Consider the following 20,601-nt stretch of genomic DNA (forward strand, 5'->3'; position numbering starts at 1 on the left):
TCCAAAACCAAACTAGGGCTTTCACATGGTGCTTGGGTTATTGGTTATAGTAGGTGGTGACAGCCTCATCTATCTTCTGTAGTCCATCCCATATTGAGCAGGTTCTTAAATTAGTAGGAACATAGACGCATCGGCTGAGTTATCTTTAGCGGTGCTTTACCGTCTAACGGCGTCCCGAAGTGAACACTAGAATCATAAGCCTTGCTTTGCATAGGGTCAAAACCATAGGAATCCTCTATACTCATACCTTATACCTTGATTGCTATCCTTGGATAAAATAGTTGTTAGACACCACACATAGGTTACCCCATGGATACAATACTTGAAAATACTTCAAGTGAAAACTACTTCGTTACCCGTGCGCTTGTGGATTTTGTCTGTATGCTGTCATAGGTGTCAACAATAGGTATACATGGAAACTGATGTGGTCCAAATTCTTTTGTAGCCAGCTAGGAAATCAATATGTAAACCCATCAGGACTCTATCTATAACCCTACCCTAAACTATAAAAGGAGGGGTAGGGAGCTTCCCAATAGACACCTTAAATCCCTACATGCATATTAGCATGCGACACACAAGCAATACAAGCATCATCATACACTGGACATATGCACCCTCTATTTGAACTGTATAAATCTATGTCTCGTGTGTTACCCTTTTGATATACTACACGTGATACTGAGATTACTTGCCGGTGGTATATATGAAAGCTGATAATTTATTCTTAAAAGTATTATAGTTTTAGTCCTACTTTTTAACCTAATTAGTGCCTTGCCATTTAATCTGTTTTGCCAAATGAATGGGAAATCATGGCATTCAATCAAAGAAACAAATCCATTATGTGTAAATCCACATTTCACAGAGCAATCATGCCCAAATGGGACAAATCACTACAGAAAACCGGGATTTTGCCCCGTGCTCAAATCTTTGCCGAGTGCCAAATATCGGGCACTCGGCAAAGGCCACCTTTGCCGAGTGCCGCACTCGGCGAAACTTGGCACTCGGCAAATAGGGCTTTGCCGAGTGTCTGGCACTCAGCAAAATAAGGCACTCGGCAAAGCCAAACTTTGCCCAGTGCCAGCACTCGGCAAAGTTGGGCACTCGGCAAAGAGGCGCCCGGGGATAACGGTACCCAACACCGTCCTCTTTGCCGAGTGCCTTCTGTTTGGCACTCGGCAAAATATTGGCTTTGCCGAGTGCCTAGGGCTAGCACTCGGCAAAATGTGACATGTGATGATGTCCTGGTTTGTGAACACCATACGTGATGATGTCCTCCAAACGTTTTCAAATTTTTACCACCGTATATGCATGTGATATCACGACATCTCGCCAAGTTTCATGATTTTCGGGATTCGTTTGAATTTTATAGAATTAAATAACCACTCGCACGCAAGTTCGCGACGTTGCCCCATGAGCACGTTGATCGAAATTTGGAGACCGTTCCTAGATTTAGCATAAAGTGACACTAACAAACAAGAATAACATTTTTGGAATGGATCAAAACTATTATTCGATGCACCTGCAGTTCAAACCAACATTTTCTGGAAAATTGCAAGAAAACGAAAGAAAGTGAAGAAATATAGCAAACAGCAATGAAATTGTGCCAAATTTGAACATGTTGTTCATGGTACAAATACAAATCTAAGAAAAAAAGTTGGTGGCAAAAAACAAAAAAAAATATTTTGCCGAGTGCCAAAGTTTGGCACTTGGCAAAGTGAATATTTTGCCGAGTGCTAGCCCTAGGCACTCGGCAAAGCCAGGACAGGATTTTTTTTAATTTTTTATTTTACCGAGTGCCAGATCGGGGGCACTTGGCAAAATACTTTCTTTGCCGAGTGCCCCGGATCTGGCACTCGGCAAAGAGGTTTGAAATATAAAAAAATGGGACACACGCACACACCACACACACACCACACACGCACACACACGCGCGCCGTAGCCGCCCCGCCGCCGCACCATAGCCACTGCGCCGCCGCCGCCGCAGCCGCCGGCTCCCCACGCGCCCACCCCACCAGCTCCCCGGGCCGCGCGCCCATGTGCCCGCCGCACCTGCGCGCCTCCGGCCCCACGCTCGTCGCGCCCACGCGCCTGCAGTAGGAAGGAGGAGGAGGTAGGAGGATGAGGAGGAAGGAAAGGAGGAAGGAGAAGAAGGGGAGGAGGAAGAAGAAGAAAGAGAAGGGAGGAGAGAAGGAGAAGGGGAGAAGAGGAGAAGAGAGGAGAAGAAAGGTGCCGCCTCGGTTCGTCGACCCTCACGCCATAGCGGTTGTCCCCGTTGTCATTGCCGGCCCTCGGTCTTCGCATTCTCACTGGCAAGGTATGACCTAATGTTAGTATTAGTTAGTAAGTAGTAGTGTTAGTAGTAGTAGTTAATTAGTAGTGTTAGTATTAGTTAGTAAGTCGTAGTGACAGTAGTAGTTGTAGTTGTTGTTCATAGTTTTAGTGTTAGTAGTAGTCATTGTTGTATGTATGTGGTTGATGGCCTTCGTGCCTATGTTTGGTATACATGTGGTTGTTGGCCTTCGTGCCAATATTTTCTGTAGGTTTTGGGAACCTCTCCGTGCAGGGGAGGTGCTGCCGAAATTTTCAATGGAGTCTAACCATTTGCCTTTTCTTTGTAGGACGAGGACCGTTGGGAGGCACTCGGCGACCCCGATCGTCTTCATCGGCGTTGCGGTTCTACCTGCACCGCGTCGCCTTGCCACTGCAGCGACTCGCCACCGCCCCACTAGCCTGACCACACCGACACCCTAGGTATAACCCATCTTCCATACTTGTATCTCGTGTAACCCCAGTTAGGCATCTCTCGTCCGAAAGAGATACGGTCGTTGGTATGCAGATCTTTGCATACCAAATTCCGTACCTGTTTCGGATTGTCCACGTTTTTTGGACAGCCCGCGGATGCGTAGATGGGTTGGTTTCCGTGGCCCGCTCCTGTCTGAGATAGAGTTTCGGCACCACCTCCTTGTTGTTCTCCTGATACACAATCTCCCTGCCAGGACGTGTATTGGGAGAACAGCGGGGAGGTGCTGCTGAAATTCTGTCTTGGATAGGAGCGGACCATGGAAGCCAACCTCATCTACGCATCCTCGGGTGGGATTAGGACCTATCCTTCACCTATTAGATGTATAGTAGGAACGCCTTGTGGATTTACCTGTAGTTTTTATTACTTGCTTACATATGCATGTGCTAGAGGATGAATAACCGTGAGTGGATGTACACGGGCCACGCAAGTATGACCCTAGAATGGATGACCAAGACCAATGCTTTCCTAGAGCATGCATTTGGCGAGGCTGCTAAAGGGTCAACCCGGATGCCGTGTCCGTGCAGCAGATGTGGCAACAAGAAAAGAAAAATTAAGAGGCTCGTGGGGGAAGATCTTATCAAGTATGGATTCACGACAAACTATACCCGCTGGATCCACCATGGTGAAGCCAATCGTATTAGAGAGGAGGTGGTGAGACAGCGTCTCGAGGATTATGACGGAGATGGCGGGGTAGCAGACTAGATGGATGACATTCAGCAGGCACAGTTTGGTGAAGGATTGGAGGAGAAGCCAGAGGAAAGCGCAAAGGCATTCTATGATATGCTATCTTCAGCACAGAAGCCCTTGCATGAAAAGACAACGGTATCGCAGCTGGATGCAATTGGACGCATCATGGGGTTGAAGTCGTAGTTTAGCATGAGCCGGGACAACTTCGATGGTATGTTGGTAGTTTTTTGATCCCTGCTTTCGAAGGATCACATCCTGCCGAAGAACTTGTACGAGTCATAGAAACTTCTTCGTGCACTTAAGATACCGTATGAGCAGATCCATGCTTGTCCAAATGGATGCGTCCTTTTTAGGAAAGATCACGAGGGAGCAACGCACTGTCCAAAGTGTAAATCCTCTAGGTACCTGGAGGTCGACACTAGTGATGGCAAGAAGGAACAGCTGAGTATCCCTACGAAGGTCCTATGGTACCTTCCTTTCATACCGAGGATCCAACGGCTGTACATGACAGAGGAGTCCGCGAAACAGATGACATGGCACAAAAATGCCAAAAGGTACAATCCGGACAAGATGGTACACCCATCGGATGGCGACGCCTGGACCCATTTCGATGGCATACATCGTGTTAAAGCTAAGGAGGCTCGCAATGTACATGTAGTGTTGGCAACAGATGGGTTCAACCCGTATGGATTGTCCACGGCCCCATACACTTGTTGGCCCGTGTTCGTGATACCCCTGAATCTCCCCCCCCCCGGTGTCATCTTTCAACCCAAGAACGTATTTTTGTCGCTGATAATTCCTAGACATCTAGGGAACAATATGGGTGTGTTCATGGAGCCTGTGTTCGATGATTTGATTGATGCTTGGGAAAAGGGGTATTGACATACGACCGAGCTACAAAGAGAAACTTCACAATGCATGTGTGGTACCACTACTCCCTACATGACTTCCTGGCATATGGCCTATTCTGCGGGTGGTGTGTTCATGGGAAGTTCCCATGCCCAATATGCAAGGCAGGTGTGAGGTTCACTTGGTTGAAGAGTGGTGGCAAGTTTTCTTCATTTGACCAACATTGTCAGTTCCTCCCCCTTGACCATCCATTCAGACGAGACATCAAGAACTTCACGAAAGGTGTTGAAGTCACTGATCCTGCACCTCAGATGATGACCGCTGCCAAGATCCGCACTGAGATAGAGGCTCTCAAAGTTGATAAAGAGAAAGGTCGTTTTGATGGATATGGTCAGTACCACATGTGGACTCATAAATCAGGCTTGACTAGGCTTCCCTATTTCAATGATCTTCTTCTTCCACACAACATTGATTTAATGCACACAGAGAAGAATATCGCCGAGGCGCTTTGAGGAACACTCATGGACACAGAAAAGTCAAAGGACAATGTTAAGGCAAGAGTGGACCTGGCAACACTATGCGATAGACCAAAGCAAGTGATGAAGACTCCCGCGCCTAGCAAGAAATGGAAAAGGACTTCGGTCGATTTCGTTTTGAAGAAGGACCAAAGGAGGGAAGTATGTCAGTGGGTTCAGTCATTAATGTTCCCTGATGGGTATGCGGCGAATCTGAGGAGGGGAGTGAACGTGTCCACTTGCCGAGTGTTAGGGATGAAGAGTCATGACTTCCACATATGGATTGAGCGGCTCCTTCCAGCGATGAGTAGAGGTTTCATCCCTGAGCATGTGTGGCGCGTCCTGGCAGAGTTGAGCTATTTCTTCCGCCAGCTTTGTGCCAAGGAGCTATCTCGGGCCGTGATTGATGACTTAGAGAAAGTGGCACCTATGTTGCTCTGTAAGATGGAGAAGATCTTCCCACCTGGCTTCTTCCTCTCAATGCAGCATCTAATTTTGCACCTACCTCACGAGGCACCAAGACCTTGCAGAATGATGAGTGGCGCACTATCATGTTGTATGTGTTGTTGAACCTTGACGAAGTGAACCCTTATGTGCAGTAAGTTCTCAATGAGCTTGTTACATACGCCATCACTATCGTCTATCTATCCAACCCCCTTGTCTCTTGCTTTTTCAGGGAATTTCTGAATACATACTGGATAGGAAATAGGGATCCTTCCCCTCAAGAACAAGATAGTCTTCTCAAAGATGGTGTGCCCGATTTCATTTCATGGTTCGAAAAGAAGGTACCATCCAATTTACATCGTTCCATCTGTGACATCCCACTTTGCTCCTATGAGCAAGTAATGATCTATCCGCCCTCACCTTACAGGCACGCACGGATGCGGAAATGGATGAAGAGTTGAAACAGGTTGTCAAAGGCTTCCCCTATAGGGTCAAGTCATTCACCGTATATGATGTGAATGGCTATCGCTTCCACACAAGAAGCCACGAACTCAGTCGGCCCAATCGAAAAACCATGAATACTAGAGTTCGTATGCCCGGCACCAATGACCATGACTACTATGGCATAGTCGAAGAAATATACGAGCTCAACTTTGAGCTTCGCGGAGGTCATAAGCTAGTCGTATTCAAATGCCATTGGTTCGATCCTAATGTCACGAGAAGAGCCCCTGAGATTAGACAAGTTGAAATTTGACAAGATTCCCTCTATCAAGGAGACGATGTCTATATTGTGGCTCAATAGGCCACGCAAGTTTATTATCTTCCATGGGCGTGCCAAAAAGATCCCACTCTTGAGGGTTGGTACCTTGCGCAGTTGGTATCACCGCATGGCAAAGTGCCTATCCCAAATGATGAGGATTACAACTTTGACCCAAACACATATACAGGGGAGTTCTATCAACCCAAGGGGCTAGATGGCATGTTTCACATAGATATGTTTTCACTGATGGGCATGGAAGTAGACAATGACATTGATGAGGATGATGGAGAAGAGGTGCAAAATGCCACAGACTTAGCACTTCCTCTAGGGGGGTGGCGGGGGGTGACACTTCCTCTGGGGGTGGCGGGGGGTGACACTTCGAGCACCTCATCGGCACCTTACTTGCGCGGGTCCTCGTAGCTCCCGATGCGGCCGATCCCGTTTCAGAGGAGGCCGGTGCTTCGTCCCAAGGGCGACAAGTAAGTATCCGTTCATTTTGCATCTCTTCTTGTTCATATACTGAAAACCGAACTGCGGACTAACAATTCTTCTTATTGACTCCTGTAGGAACTAGGAACTTGTGTTCGGGGGCGATCATTGGCAGTGCAATGGGATCCTCGGTGGCCTGATCCGCCTGCACTACCCTGGTTTGGTCACCCACGGCCAGGTTGAGTCGCCTCCCTGGACGTGGGACCACTTCAACTCTGCCGTGGACGCCGTGTATGGCACCGTACAGGAGCGGATCAGGCGTGAGTTCTGGGTGAGTCTACATCACACTACATTGCTCAATACTATGAAATCATTAGACGTTCTTGAAATAATGAAAGGACACATGATGTCTGTATGCAGGACTTCTTCACGTTGGAGGAGGGGCATGAGCCCGCCTGGGTGACGAAGGTGCAGGACAGGGCATGCAGGGGCCGAGTCACAGACCTATACTACGAGGAGAGGCTGCAGTGCCACATCAACCACTCGTGCGACGTCCTTGGTCGGTACCCAGGGAAGAGCGAGGCCAGGACCATGACACTCACCAGGGAGCAGTACCTCGCAGTAAGTTATAAAACATTGTTACTGACTCATTCCATGAAGAATAGGTAGCCTTCATTTTATATTCTAACATTTCTAATACAATACTTGATGGCATGCAGATGTGTCCTTCTTGGTGCGCCACCCATAGAGACTGTTGGGCGGCCATCATGGACAAGTGGGTCTCCGTTGAGTGGAGGGAGAGGCACGCCCTCCGTCGGGAGTGCCGCCTGCAGATGGGTGGGCCGGTGTACCACCAAGGCAATCGGCCCCTCAGTTCATATGCCCAGGCCTGGGTACACGCTACGCACTTATTTATTTATTTGTTCTAACGCTCAATTCTCATTACTTCTAATCGTCTTTGTGTTTTCCTCGCAGTCCCAGTCGCATGATGGCCAGGAATGCAACGAGTTCATGGCGTACGCCATGGCACACAAGGGCAAGGTGACAGCCCCGAACACCGTCTACAACCCGGAGGACAGGCCCAAGGCGTACAGCACCACGAGCGTCCACAGCAAGCTCACCGACTATGCCTTGTCGGCCCGCGAGCGGCATGGGGAGGACTTCGACCCCGCCACCCAACCCCTTGATACTGACCTCGTGATGAGGCTTGGAGGAGGGAAGCAGCACGACCGGTACTGGATGGCCTCCAACATGGTCGACTCGACCTCTGTGCCCAACCTCGCCCAGATCCGAGCACAGAGCACGAGCTCCTCCGTCCCCATTCGACCTCGGCAGGCGAGCACACTGCAGTAGATGGCGGCACTCCAGGTTAGTTCTATTTCATTCGTCGTTCATTACTTTTACACATGTACCTTGCATTTGCATTGTTTAAATGTTGGTGATTGAATATTGCAGGCCACTGTGGAGAGGATGGAGGCCGAGAGGGAGGCCGAGAGGGTCGAGAGGGAGAGGGAGAGGGAGAGGGCACAGAGGGCGGCCGAGGCATAGAGGATGCAGGACATGTTCTCATTCATGTCGAGCCTTGGCACCACTCTCCCGGGTGTGGTGGTGCCCCAGTCGCTGCTCACTCCAGTTGTGCCTCCTACTCCTCTGGCTCTAGGCACTCCGATGAGTATATATATATATGGTTGATCAAGTCCTTTAGCTTGTGTAGATACTAATGAATTCAATTCTCCTTTGTGCAACAGTCGTCGGGTTCGAACCCGACTCCTTCGCCTCAGCACACACACCCCGGCTGGACAGGTCCACCACCGCACGGAGGTGCCCCTTCAGGCTCCCATTGGGATCAGTGGCAGTAGGTGGTGCCCCTTCATGTTTCATTGACTTTTCTTGATCTAGGACTTGTGTTGGATGAAGACTTCTTAGATGTTGTCATGGATTTGCACATTGGATGTGCGTGTGATGGATTATGCAGGAGGATGTGCTTGTGATGGATGTTGGATGTGCTTGTGATGTATTATGGATGTATGTGATGGATTATGTATGCGTTTTGTGTGATGCTAAATGCCTGTGTGCTGTCTCATGTATTATATATGAGTTTTACGTGTTTGCTTTCGAAGGAAAGCAACAAACAAAAAAAATTGCAAATTTCCTAGCTTTGCCGAGTGCCCACACTGGGCAAAGAAGTCTTTGCCGAGTGCCAGGGGTGTAGCACTCGGCAAAGCTGGAAAAAAATGCTGCAAAAACAGCCACTTCCCCAGTTTTGCCGAGTGCCATAGCCTGGCACTCGGCAAAGAGGTCAATTTTGCCGAGTGCCAGATGGTACCACTCGGCAAAGACTATTTTTAAAAGGATTTTTTTAAAAAAAATGGTTTCTTTGTCGAGTGCTGAGCCCTGGCTCTCGGCAAAAATTTAAATTTTGCCGAGTGCCAGTCCCTAGGCACTCGGCAAAGCCGGCGTCAAATGTTGACGGCAGTTATTTTTTTTGCTGAGTGCGGGCTTGGCACTCGGCAAAGACTTTGCTGAGTGTCGATTTTTGGCACTCGGCAAAGAAATTTTTACCGATAAAATCTTTGCCGAGAGACCTTTGCCGAGTGCGGCACTCGGCAAAGCCTTTGCCGAGTGCTTGGCTGGCTTTGCCGAGTGCCCCCAGCACTCGGCAAAGAGGGCGTCTGCAGTTGTGAATGGATGAATAGAAATTAATGATTGTTATCAATTATTTGATCTTCATCGTATGTGCAATGACTAAATAAAAACCGTCATCTGAAACAGTGCCAACCCACTCAATTGTGACCTATGCTTGCTCCTTCATATATAGCACCTGTCACGCACGCAGGTGCCAGAGAAATGTCTTGTCTCCCATGATGGTCCACCAATTGGCAATGTTGCAATAAGAGTATGTACTAGTACATTTGCTTGCCTAAGAACAAGGCGAACGATTTAGTTCTCGGTTTGTGGTCACATAAAATGTTGCACATAGTTAGGGATCTAAAGCTGGCACAAGCCTAAGGAAACAATTCCAAAATTTCCCCTAATGGAACCTTGGATTAAACAATAGATGGCTATCAAGAGGATAATTTTTTGTAGGGAACTATCCAATGGTGGCTTTTAGTCATGAACATCACTCAATGTTGGTTTGCTAATGAACACTATTCTTTACCAAATATTTGTTGGTGGACATGAAAGGAAATAAAATATTCATATTTAGCATGCGATGAGAGAGAAAAAAGTGTGAAATGTCAATTTCCCCTTGTAAAGTACAGTCTACATGTCAGTTTTCCCTTCCATCTATGTTCTTCTCCATAGGTTGGTACAGAGCTCGGGTATATCCTCATCGATGCGCCAGCGTGAGCGGCAGGAGCACTAACGTATGAACCCTACTTGAACCTAGGGCAAATTGGTCTTTTCATATATTTATCTCTCCTTTCAAGTAGGAAATTAAAATTGTTCCAATGGTGAAAATTTACAAATGAGTAGTTTCCATCAGCAAAACCGCAGTTGAATGGTGTCCGTGAGCAAATACTACGATTGAAGACTTCCCTAGAGCACATTTGCCCTCGACAAAAGACACTCTAAGAAAGTTCACAATAAAATAGAACATTTTTTTGATAGTATAAACACTTCCCTTTTATGAAACTAGAAACAATATTGCACGGAAGTGTCAAAAGGGAGCTTGCTCATCATGTGGTTTTATAGACAGTAAAGATAAGAATGATATTCCTTATAATATATGATATAAGTAAACAAAAGAAAAGGCTACCTAAGAAGATATCACAGAGGAATGATGTCATAAAACTTAAATAAGAACAGGTGCCTTTATGAGCAATACTATGTAATAATCATAGAGATTTTGTGCATTGCATGAATAATAATACTTATTCGAAGTGCATAAATTCTAGTGTTCATCTAGTCGTATCATGTGCATGGGCACGTGCCATTCCTGAAATAAAAGCGATGTCTAATTCTACAATGAACAATTACAAATGCTTATTGATTGAAATATACTACTCCATTCCATTCAAAATTATAACTCGTTCTAGCTTTTCTAGATATATAGCTTTTGCTATGCATCAGATGTACACTATGCATGTCTAGATATATAACTTTTACTATGTATCAAGAAAAGCCATAAAAACTTATAATTTGGACGGAGGGAGTAGTTATTATAATATGTGCACACTTTTAAACGACAATTATGTCATAGGTAAATAATATTCCCTCTATTCCAAATTGTCAGTCACTTTAGCTTTGTCCAAAGTCAAAATTATCTAACTTTGGCCAAGTTTATAGAAAAGATATTAACATCTACATTATCAAACAAATACACTATCAAAATATGTGTCAGTGTATTTAATGAATCTTGACTTAGGACAAACCTACAGTAGTTTGTCCTTATTGGGTTTAGTTAATGTAAAATTTTATGACCATGTTTTAACATGTTGTATCTAGTGATAACACTATCTAGACCTGAACACTAAGAATTTAAAATGAACAAGTGGTTGAAGGAATGCATGCTGGTTTCTCTTTTTTTGAAACTTTAGGCAAACTTTATTGATTCACGAAGACTGTTACATTGTTTACAAGCACTACTACAGAATGGACCTGTTGTCCCGGGCGGTAACAGCCTTTAGTCCCGGTTACCGCGCCGGGACAACGATCCCGGGACTAAAGGTGGAACCTTCAGTCCCGGGTCATCGAGCCGGGATTAAAGAGGGACCTTTAGTCCCGGTTGGTAGGCCCTCCAGCCGAGCGAACCTGGCGCACCCTTTAGTCCCGGTTGGGGTTACCAACCGGGACTAATGGTTCACCCTTTTAGTCCCGGTTGGTGTTACTAGCCGGGACTAAAAGTATTTTGGGCGGGCACCGAAATTGCCGCTCACCCTTTAGTCCCGGTTCTTGGTCTGGGCCGGGACTGAAGGCACCGAAAATTTTGGCAACCCGCCAGCGTAATTGGAAAGACCTGGGATTTTGATTTTGTTTAATACTAGGTTAATCAATTAATTCCATAGCAACTTCAATACTTTGCAATATTTATTTTAAAAAATTCTATTGATTAACTAATTATTTATTGTAAATAGGAAAATTTTGTAACCTATAGTTTTTAATTTCTTTTATGAATATAGAATATAAATGTTACTAATACTAAGTATTTTGTTAATGCAAAAATATATTTGTAACTTAAAATTAATAAAACTAATATTATTCGATAGGAAATTTATTATCACATTATTGTAACGTCAATGTTTCAATTTTTTCTCGGTTTTTGACCAAAATTGACAGGAAATTTTTGTTAAATCTATAAAAATAAAGAAAATATAGTATTTTTTGTTGTACAACTTTTTCAAATGAAAAAATGGCCTATATAAGGATTGTTGTTTTTTCAATTCGACCAAAATTAACAAACTTGGTATTCAAAACTTTTCAATTCGAAGTCATTTAGAGTCCATAATACTAGGGTCAAAGTGTTGTTTTTTCATTTGACCAAATTTGACTTGGTCAAACTTGCTCAAATGAGACACTAAATGACCTCAGATGAAAAAACTCTGAATACCAAGTTTGATCATCTCAGCAAGATCTACAATTGTTACATAGATCATTTTCCTATTTGATAAATTTTTATCAAACACTAGTCACAATTTTCCTTATCTCTTATAGACTTTCTAAAACTATGTCACACACTTGTGAAAATTGAACTACATTTTGTTCAAGCTTTCTCAAATGAAAAAATGGTCTATATAAGGATTGTAGATATTGATGATATGAACAAACTTGGTATTCAAAACTTTTCAATTTTAGACAATCTAGGGTTCCGAAAACTAGTTTGTAGGCGTCGAAATTTAAAAATCATAAATTTGAACCGTCCAAACTTTCTCAAATGGAAAGTTGACCAAAACAACAATTGTAGATCTTTTTGAGTTTAACAAACTTGGTATTCAAAACTTTTCAATTCGAAGTCATTTAGAGTCCATAATACTAGGGTCAAAGTGTTGTTTTTTCATTTGACCAAATTTGACTTGGTCAAACTTGCTCAAATGAGACACTAAATGACCTCAGATGAAAAAACTCTGAATACCAAGTTTGATCATCTCAGCAAGATCTACAATTGTTACATAGATCATTTTCCCATTTGATAAATTTTTATCAAACACTAGTCACAAATTTTCCTTATCTCTCATAGACTTTCTAAAACTATGTCACACACTTGTGAAAATTGAACTACATTTTGTTCAAGCTTTCTCAAATGAAAAAATGGTCTATATAAGGATTGTAGATATTGATGATATGAACAAACTTGGTATTCAAAACTTTTCAATTTTAGACAATCTAGGGTTCCGAAAACTAGTTTGTAGGCGTTGAAATTTAAAAATCATAAATTTGAACCGTCCAAACTTTCTCAAATGGAAAGTTGACCAAAACAACAATTGTAGATCTTTTTGAGTTTAACAAACTTGGTATTCAAAACTTTTCAATTCGAAGTCATTTAGAGTCCATAATACTAGGGTCAAAGTGTTGTTTTTTTATTTGACCAAATTTGACTTGGTCAAACTTGCTCAAATGAGACACTAAATGACCTCAGATGAAAAAACTCTAAATACCAAGTTTGATCATCTCAGCAAGATCTACAATTGTTACATAGATCATTTTCCCATTTGATAAATTTTTATCAAACACTAGTCACAATTTTCCTTATCTCTTATAGACTTTCTAAAACTATGTCACACACTTGTGAAAATTGAACTACATTTTGTTCAAGCTTTCTCAAATGAAAAAATGGTCTATATAAGGATTGTAGATATTGATGATATGAACAAACTTGGTATTCAAAACTTTTCAATTTTAGACAATCTAGGGTTCCGAAAACTAGTTTGTAGGCGTCGAAATTTAAAAATCATAAATTTGAACCGTCCAAACTTTCTCAAATGGAAAGTTGACCAAAACAACAATTGTAGATCTTTTTGAGTTTAACAAACTTGGTATTCAAAACTTTTCAATTCGAAGTCATTTAGAGTCCATAATACTAGGGTCAAAGTGTTGTTTTTTCATTTGACCAAATTTGACTTGGTCAAACTTGCTCAAATGAGACACTAAATGACCTCAGATGAAAAAACTCTGAATACCAAGTTTGATCATCTCAGCAAGATCTACAATTGTTACATAGATCATTTTCCCATTTGATAAATTTTTATCAAACACTAGTCACAATTTTCCTTATCTCTTATAGACTTTCTAAAACTATGTCACACACTTGTGAAAATTGAACTACATTTTGTTCAAGCTTTCTCAAATGAAAAAATGGTCTATATAAGGATTGTATATATTGATGATATGAACAAACTTGGTATTCAAAACTTTTCAATTTTAGACAATATAGGGTTCCGAAAACTAGTTTGTAGGCGTCGAAATTTAAAAATCATAAATTTGAACCGTCCAAACTTTCTCAAATGGAAAGTTGACCAAAACAACAATTGTAGATCTTTTTGAGTTTAACAAACTTGGTATTCAAAACTTTTCAATTCGAAGTCATTTAGAGTCCATAATACTAGGGTCAAAGTGTTGTTTTTTCATTTGACCAAATTTGACTTGGTCAAACTTGCTCAAATGAGACACTAAATGACCTCAGATGAAAAAACTCTGAATACCAAGTTTGATCATCTCAGCAAGATCTACAATTGTTACATAGATCATTTTCCCATTTGATAAATTTTTATCAAACACTAGTCACAATTTTCCTTATCTCTTATATACTTTCTAAAACTATGTCACACACTTGTGAAAATTGAACTACATTTTGTTCAAGCTTTCTCAAATGAAAAAATGGTCTATATAAGGATTGTAGATATTGATGATATGAACAAACTTGGTATTCAAAACTTTTCAATTTTAGACAATCTAGGGTTCCGAAAACTAGTTTGTAGGCGTCGAAATTTAAAAATCATAAATTTGAACCGTCCAAACTTTCTTAAATGAAAAGTTGACCGAAACAACAATTGTAGATCTTTTTGAGTTTAACAAACTTGGTATTCAAAACTTTTCAATTCGAAGTCATTTAGAGTCCATAATACTAGGGTCAAAGTGTTGTTTTTTCATTTGACCAAATTTGACTTGGTCAAACTTGCTCAAATGAGACACTAAATGACCTCAGATGAAAAAACTCTGAATACCAAGTTTGATCATCTCAGCAAGATCTACAATTGTTACATAGATCATTTTCCCATTTGATAAATTTTTATCAAACACTAGTCATAATTTTCCTTATCTCTTATAGACTTTCTAAAACTATGTCACACACTTGTGAAAATTGAACTACATTTTGTTCAAGCTTTCTCAAATGAAAAAATGGTCTATATAAGGATTGTAGATATTGATGATATGAACAAACTTTGTATTCAAAACTTTTCAATTTTAGACAATCTAGGGTTCCGAAAACATATTACATAATATCCGTCTCTAAAACATAATATATTAAACATGCATCGTTGTATCATGCGGGCACAACAGTGAATTTCTTCTTGACGTATGACCCTTGGTTATGATCTTGTCGTAACCATGGAGTGTCTTCATCATTTAACATGATGCTTGGATCTTTCTTCACTATGAAGGGTGGAATTCGGACATTTCTTTCGTAATCTTCTGACATGTCTGACTTGTCTTCAATTCCTACTATATTTATTTTCCCAGAAAGAATTATGTGGCGCTTTGGCTCATTGATCATTGAGTTGATGTCTTCGTTTTTTCCTCTCTTTGATTTTGTAGACATGTCTTTCACATAGAACACCTGACTCACATCGGCAGCAAGGACGAATGGTTCCTCTTTGTATCCAATATTGTTGAGGTCCACTGTTGTCATTCCATACTCTTTGTCGACTGTTACCCCTCCTCCGGTCAGCTTCACCCATTGGCACCGGAACAAAGGGACTTTAAAATTAGGTGCGTAGTCTAGTTCCCATATCTCTTCTATGCGGCCATAATATGTTTGTATATTCCCATTTGGATCTGTGCCATCTATGCGAACACCACTATTTTGATTGGTGCTCCTTTTATCTTGGGCAACTGTGTAAAATGTATTCCCATTTATCTCGTACCCTTGGTACGTGAGGATATGCCACGATGGCTGCCTAGCCAACAAATACAGTTGCTCATCAATATTGTCATCGCCTTGACATTCTTTTCACAACCAACCACTGAAACTTTTCATGTGCTGACGCCTAATCCAAGCTTCAGTCTTCCCTGGAAACTTGGATCGTAAGAACTCCTTATGTATCTCGATGTACGGATGCACCAATGACGAGTTCTGAAGAACTGTGTAGTGTGCTTTATTGAAATAATCGTCTTCCATGCCAATATATGTTTTCTTCCCTAAAGTTCCTTTACCACTGAGTCTCCCCTCATGTCGTGATTCGGGAACGCCAATCGGAGCAATGTCAGGAATAAAGTCAACACAGAACTCAATGACCTCCTCTGTTCCATAGCCCTGGGCGATGCTTCCTTCAGGCTTAGAACGGACTTTCACATATTTCTTCAAGACTCCCATAAACCTCTCGAAGGGGAACATGTTATGTAAGAACACAGGTCCAAGAATACTAATCTCCTTCACCAAATGAACTAGGATGTGTGTCATGATATTAAAGAAGGATGGAGGGAACACCAACTCAAAGCTGACAAGACATTGAACCACATCGTTCTGTAGAGTAGCTAGTTCCACTGGATTGATTGCCTTCTGAGAAATTGCATTGAGAAATGCACATAGCTTCATGGTGGCTAGACGTACATGTGGAGGTAGAATTCCTCTTAAAGCAACTAGAAGCAATTGCATCATAAGCACGTGGCAGTCGTGGGACTTTAAGTTTAGGAATTTTTTATCTGGCACATTTATTATACCCTTTATATTGGAAGAGAATCCCGATGGGACCTTGATGCTGCTTAGATATTCGAACATGCTGTCCCTCTCTTCTTTGCTAAGCATGTAGCTAGCAGGACTTAAGTAATGACGTCCATCACCTGTCTTCTCTGGATGAAGGTTGTCTCGTTCTTTCATGCACTGCAAGTCCTGGCGTGCTTCAAGTGAATCCTTTGGCTTCCCGTACACACCCATGAATCCTAACAGGTTCACACAAAGATTCTTTGTCAGGTGCATCACGTCGATTGCGTTGCGGACCTCTAGGACTTGCCAATAGGGTAGCTCCCAAAAGATAGACTTCTTCTTCCACATGGGTGCATGTCCATTAGCATCTTTGGGAACAGATTCACTGCCTTGTCCCTTTCCAAATACTACTTTCACATCCTTGACCATTGCGAGTACATCTTCCCCGGTTCGGTTATGAGGCTTCTTCCGGTGGTCTGGCTTACCTTTAAAATGCTTCCCTTTCTTTCTTACTTGGTGGTTCAAAGGAAGGAATCGACGATGGCCAAGGTACACGACCTTTCGACATCTTTTCAAATATATACTGTCAAGGTCATCAAAACAATGTGTGCATGCATTATATCCTTTGTTTGTCTGACCTGAAAGATTACTTAAAGCAGGCCAATCATTGATGGTTACGAACAACATTGCTCGTAGGTCAAAGTGTTCTTGTTTGTACTCATCCCAGACACGTACACCTGGTTTGTTCCATAAAACTAGAAGTTCTTCAACTAATGGCTTCAGATATACATCAATATCGTTTCCAGGTTGCCTCGGACCTTGGATGAGGATCGGCATCATAATGAACTTTCGCTTCATGCATAACCATGGAGGAAGGTTGTAGATACATAGAGTAACTGGCCAAGTGCTATGACTAGTGCTCTGCTGTCCAAAAGGATTCATACCATCTGTACTTAAGGCGAACCTTAAGTTTCTAACCTCATTTGCAAACTCTGAAAATTCTCTATCTATCGCTCTCCACTGGGACCCATCAGCTGGGTGTCTCAGCATATTGTCTACCTTACGGTCTTCTTTATACCACCGCAACAACTTTGCGTGGTCTTTATTTCTGAACAAACGTTTTAAGCGTGGTATTATAGGAGCATACCACATAACCTTGGCAGGGATTTTCTTTCTAGGACGTTGTTCACCCTCGACGTCACCAGGATCATCGCGCCTGATCTTATACCGCGATGCTTTACATACCGGGCATTCATCTAAATTCTCGTATTCATTGCCATGGTAGAGGATACAGTCATTAGGACATGCATGTATCTTCTGGATTTTTAATCCCAAAGGGCAGACAACCTTTTTTGCTTCGTACGTAGTGGTGGGCAATTCATTTGGCTTCGGAAGCATCTTCTTTATGAGGTTTAATAAATTCCCAAATGCCTTATCGGATACACCATTCTTTGCCTTCCACTGTAGCAATTCCAGTGTTGTACCCAGCTTTTTTTGCCCCTCTTCGGCCATCGGGTATAGCAACTTCCTATGATCCTCAAGCATGCGCTCCAACTTAACTTTCTCTTTTTCACTTTCCCATTCTTGTTGTGCATCACGAATGGCATCGCCAAGAGCATCACCGAGATCATCTTCTACCGCTACCTCTTCTTCATCTCCCCCCATTGTAGTATCATCAAAGGCACCATACTGAGCAATAATGTCATCAATGTCTAAATCTTCTCCTTCACCTTCTTCCATCATGACCCCGCTTTCTCCATGCTTAGTCCAACATATATAGTTTGACATGAAACCTGACTTAAGCAAATGTGAATGAAGACTCATTGAGCTTGAATATTCCTTTAAATTCTTACATAGGGCACATGGACAGCATATGAAACCATCCCGCTTATTTGCCTCGGCCACACCTAAGAAATAGTGCAAGCCCTCTATAAAGTCTTGGGAGCGACGATCGGCATTGTACATCCAATGGCGTGACATAATCTGTATTACACGACAAATTATGAAAACCTTGAACATAATTAAGTATTTTATTACACAACATAAATGACACACACACGGTTGATTAATTAACTAAGCCTGGCTACAACGTAAGCAATCCCAACTATCACTAAACAAACTAAAACTACAATGCACTTCAGTAACATAATTATTTTGTGATCGTACGCAACTAAAACAGACAAATCATTCTTCTGTTGAATATCAATAAGCTTCTCCTGCTGGCTCATTGCCTCATCAGCAGCATCCGCTACCTCAAGCGCACCCAAATTCTGCACGTATGTAGCATAATCTTCCTCCCAGTACCAACCATCGCATCCATTGCCCTCCCACTGAAATTAAAGCCAAAAAATATTTAGTCAAAAATATTCAAGAAAAGCAGGTCAATTAGCCATAATTATAAAATACGTAAGAAACTCACATCGCGATCCGGGCACTTGTAGAAAACACGACCCTTGTTGGGTCCCTGTCTCTTGACTCGGTACTCCATCACAATCTTCTGCTTACACTTGCCGCAGATAATGAGAGGGAGTTCTGGCCTCAGTCGTTTCGCAACCGAACGAGAGGCCGAGGATCCAGTAACAGTTGTCATCTACTTTCTATACTTATTTTTGCAAACTAGTGTAAATTTCATATTTTCAAATATCCATCAAATTATAGCTCAAAAACATGTTTCAATAAATAACCATCCGTACTAGTTGACCTTGCTTACGTGATCATCTCGACGAGCATTTCTCCACCGGACGGCACCGTACTTGGCCAAGGAAGAGCTCTGATTCTACGAGAAAGGGAACACGGTCTTCCACGACCGTTGCCGCTCTCCCTCGTAGAATCAAAGCTCCTCCTTGACGTCCGTTACCGCTCGGCAGAGAACATGCTCGCCGACATGAACACGGTCCGCAAGTTCAACTAGTACGGATTTTCTACAATTTTCTAACAATTTTCTAAGTTTTTCATTTCATGGAAAAATTAATTCTAAGATCACGTAAGCCACCGGGGACGAGAATGGCGCGTGCTCCAGCGAGGACGAGCGAGGCGTGATTTTGATGAACTAATTTAACTTTTGTTTATCCAAACATATATGCAAATCATCATGTGATTTTGAGCTAAAAATGACATATAAAATCATAATAAAGTCCAACATATAAAGTTACACATGCATCTACATCGCAAAATGAGATAAGCTACTGATAAAACATAAGAGGATTAAGTTTGTTACCTCCAAAATCGAAGAGCAACACCAATGGAGGGGGAGAGTGCAAGAACAACAGCAAGCTGAAGAACAGAGGCAGTGAGTTTGAATAATGGAATGGCTCGGGCTCGGGGAGGAAGAATTGAGCAGAATTATAGGCCGAGATAATTAGTCCCGGTTAGGGGTCCAAACCGGGACTAAATATTAATCTTTATTCCCGGGGCATAACCCAAACCGGGACTAAAAGCTTTAGTCCCGGCTGGTAATACCAACCGGGACTAAAGGTAAACCTTTAGTCCCGGTTGGTAATACCAGCCGGGACTAAAGATCCCTGCCCCGCGGACGACCGTTGGGCAGGGACCTTTAGTCCCGGTTGGTAATACCAACCGGGACTAAAGGGTCCTTTGGTCCCGGGGGCAAAAAATGCCGAGGCTAATGCTAAATTGGGACATCGTTCTAAAGTCTGTTCTCTAGTAGTGAAGCAGTTGGAAAATAGATGAAGGGGGATCATCTACTCAAACCGGAGAACTCTTTGTAATAAAGCTTGCCTAGCTAATTCATGGGCTACTGAATTACATGATCTACTGCAATGACTAATAGATATCTAACTAAATTCCTTCCAGAGTAGAACAATCTAATCATAGATAGCCACTGCAGCCATAGCCGAGAATTCTTCATCCTGCATGCATCGTCTGAACTACTTCCATGCAATCAGATTGGATCTCAACACAATTACATCCAATTTAATTTGTTGGGCCAAAATAAGACCATCTCGAAGAGCAGCTGCCTCCGATGACGCCGCGTCCAAGACATGGGGTATGAAACTATGAGACGCCACGATGAAACCACCCCCTGCCTCTCTGATGACGGCACCAGAGCTTCCTAACCCTTTTGTTTCATCAAAAGCACCGTCAATATTAATCATCAAGAACCCCTCTAAGGGCTTCCTCCATCCCTGATTGATCACAGCCACCTTCTTTGATGCAGTAAAATAGTTTGTAGTAATTGCTGCAATAGACATTGCTGATCTTGATGGGTTTTGGATATCTTCCCCATGGACTA

This window comes from Miscanthus floridulus, chromosome 16 (genome assembly GCF_019320115.1).
Source record: "Miscanthus floridulus cultivar M001 chromosome 16, ASM1932011v1, whole genome shotgun sequence".
In the NCBI taxonomy this organism is placed as follows: domain Eukaryota; kingdom Viridiplantae; phylum Streptophyta; class Magnoliopsida; order Poales; family Poaceae; genus Miscanthus; species Miscanthus floridulus.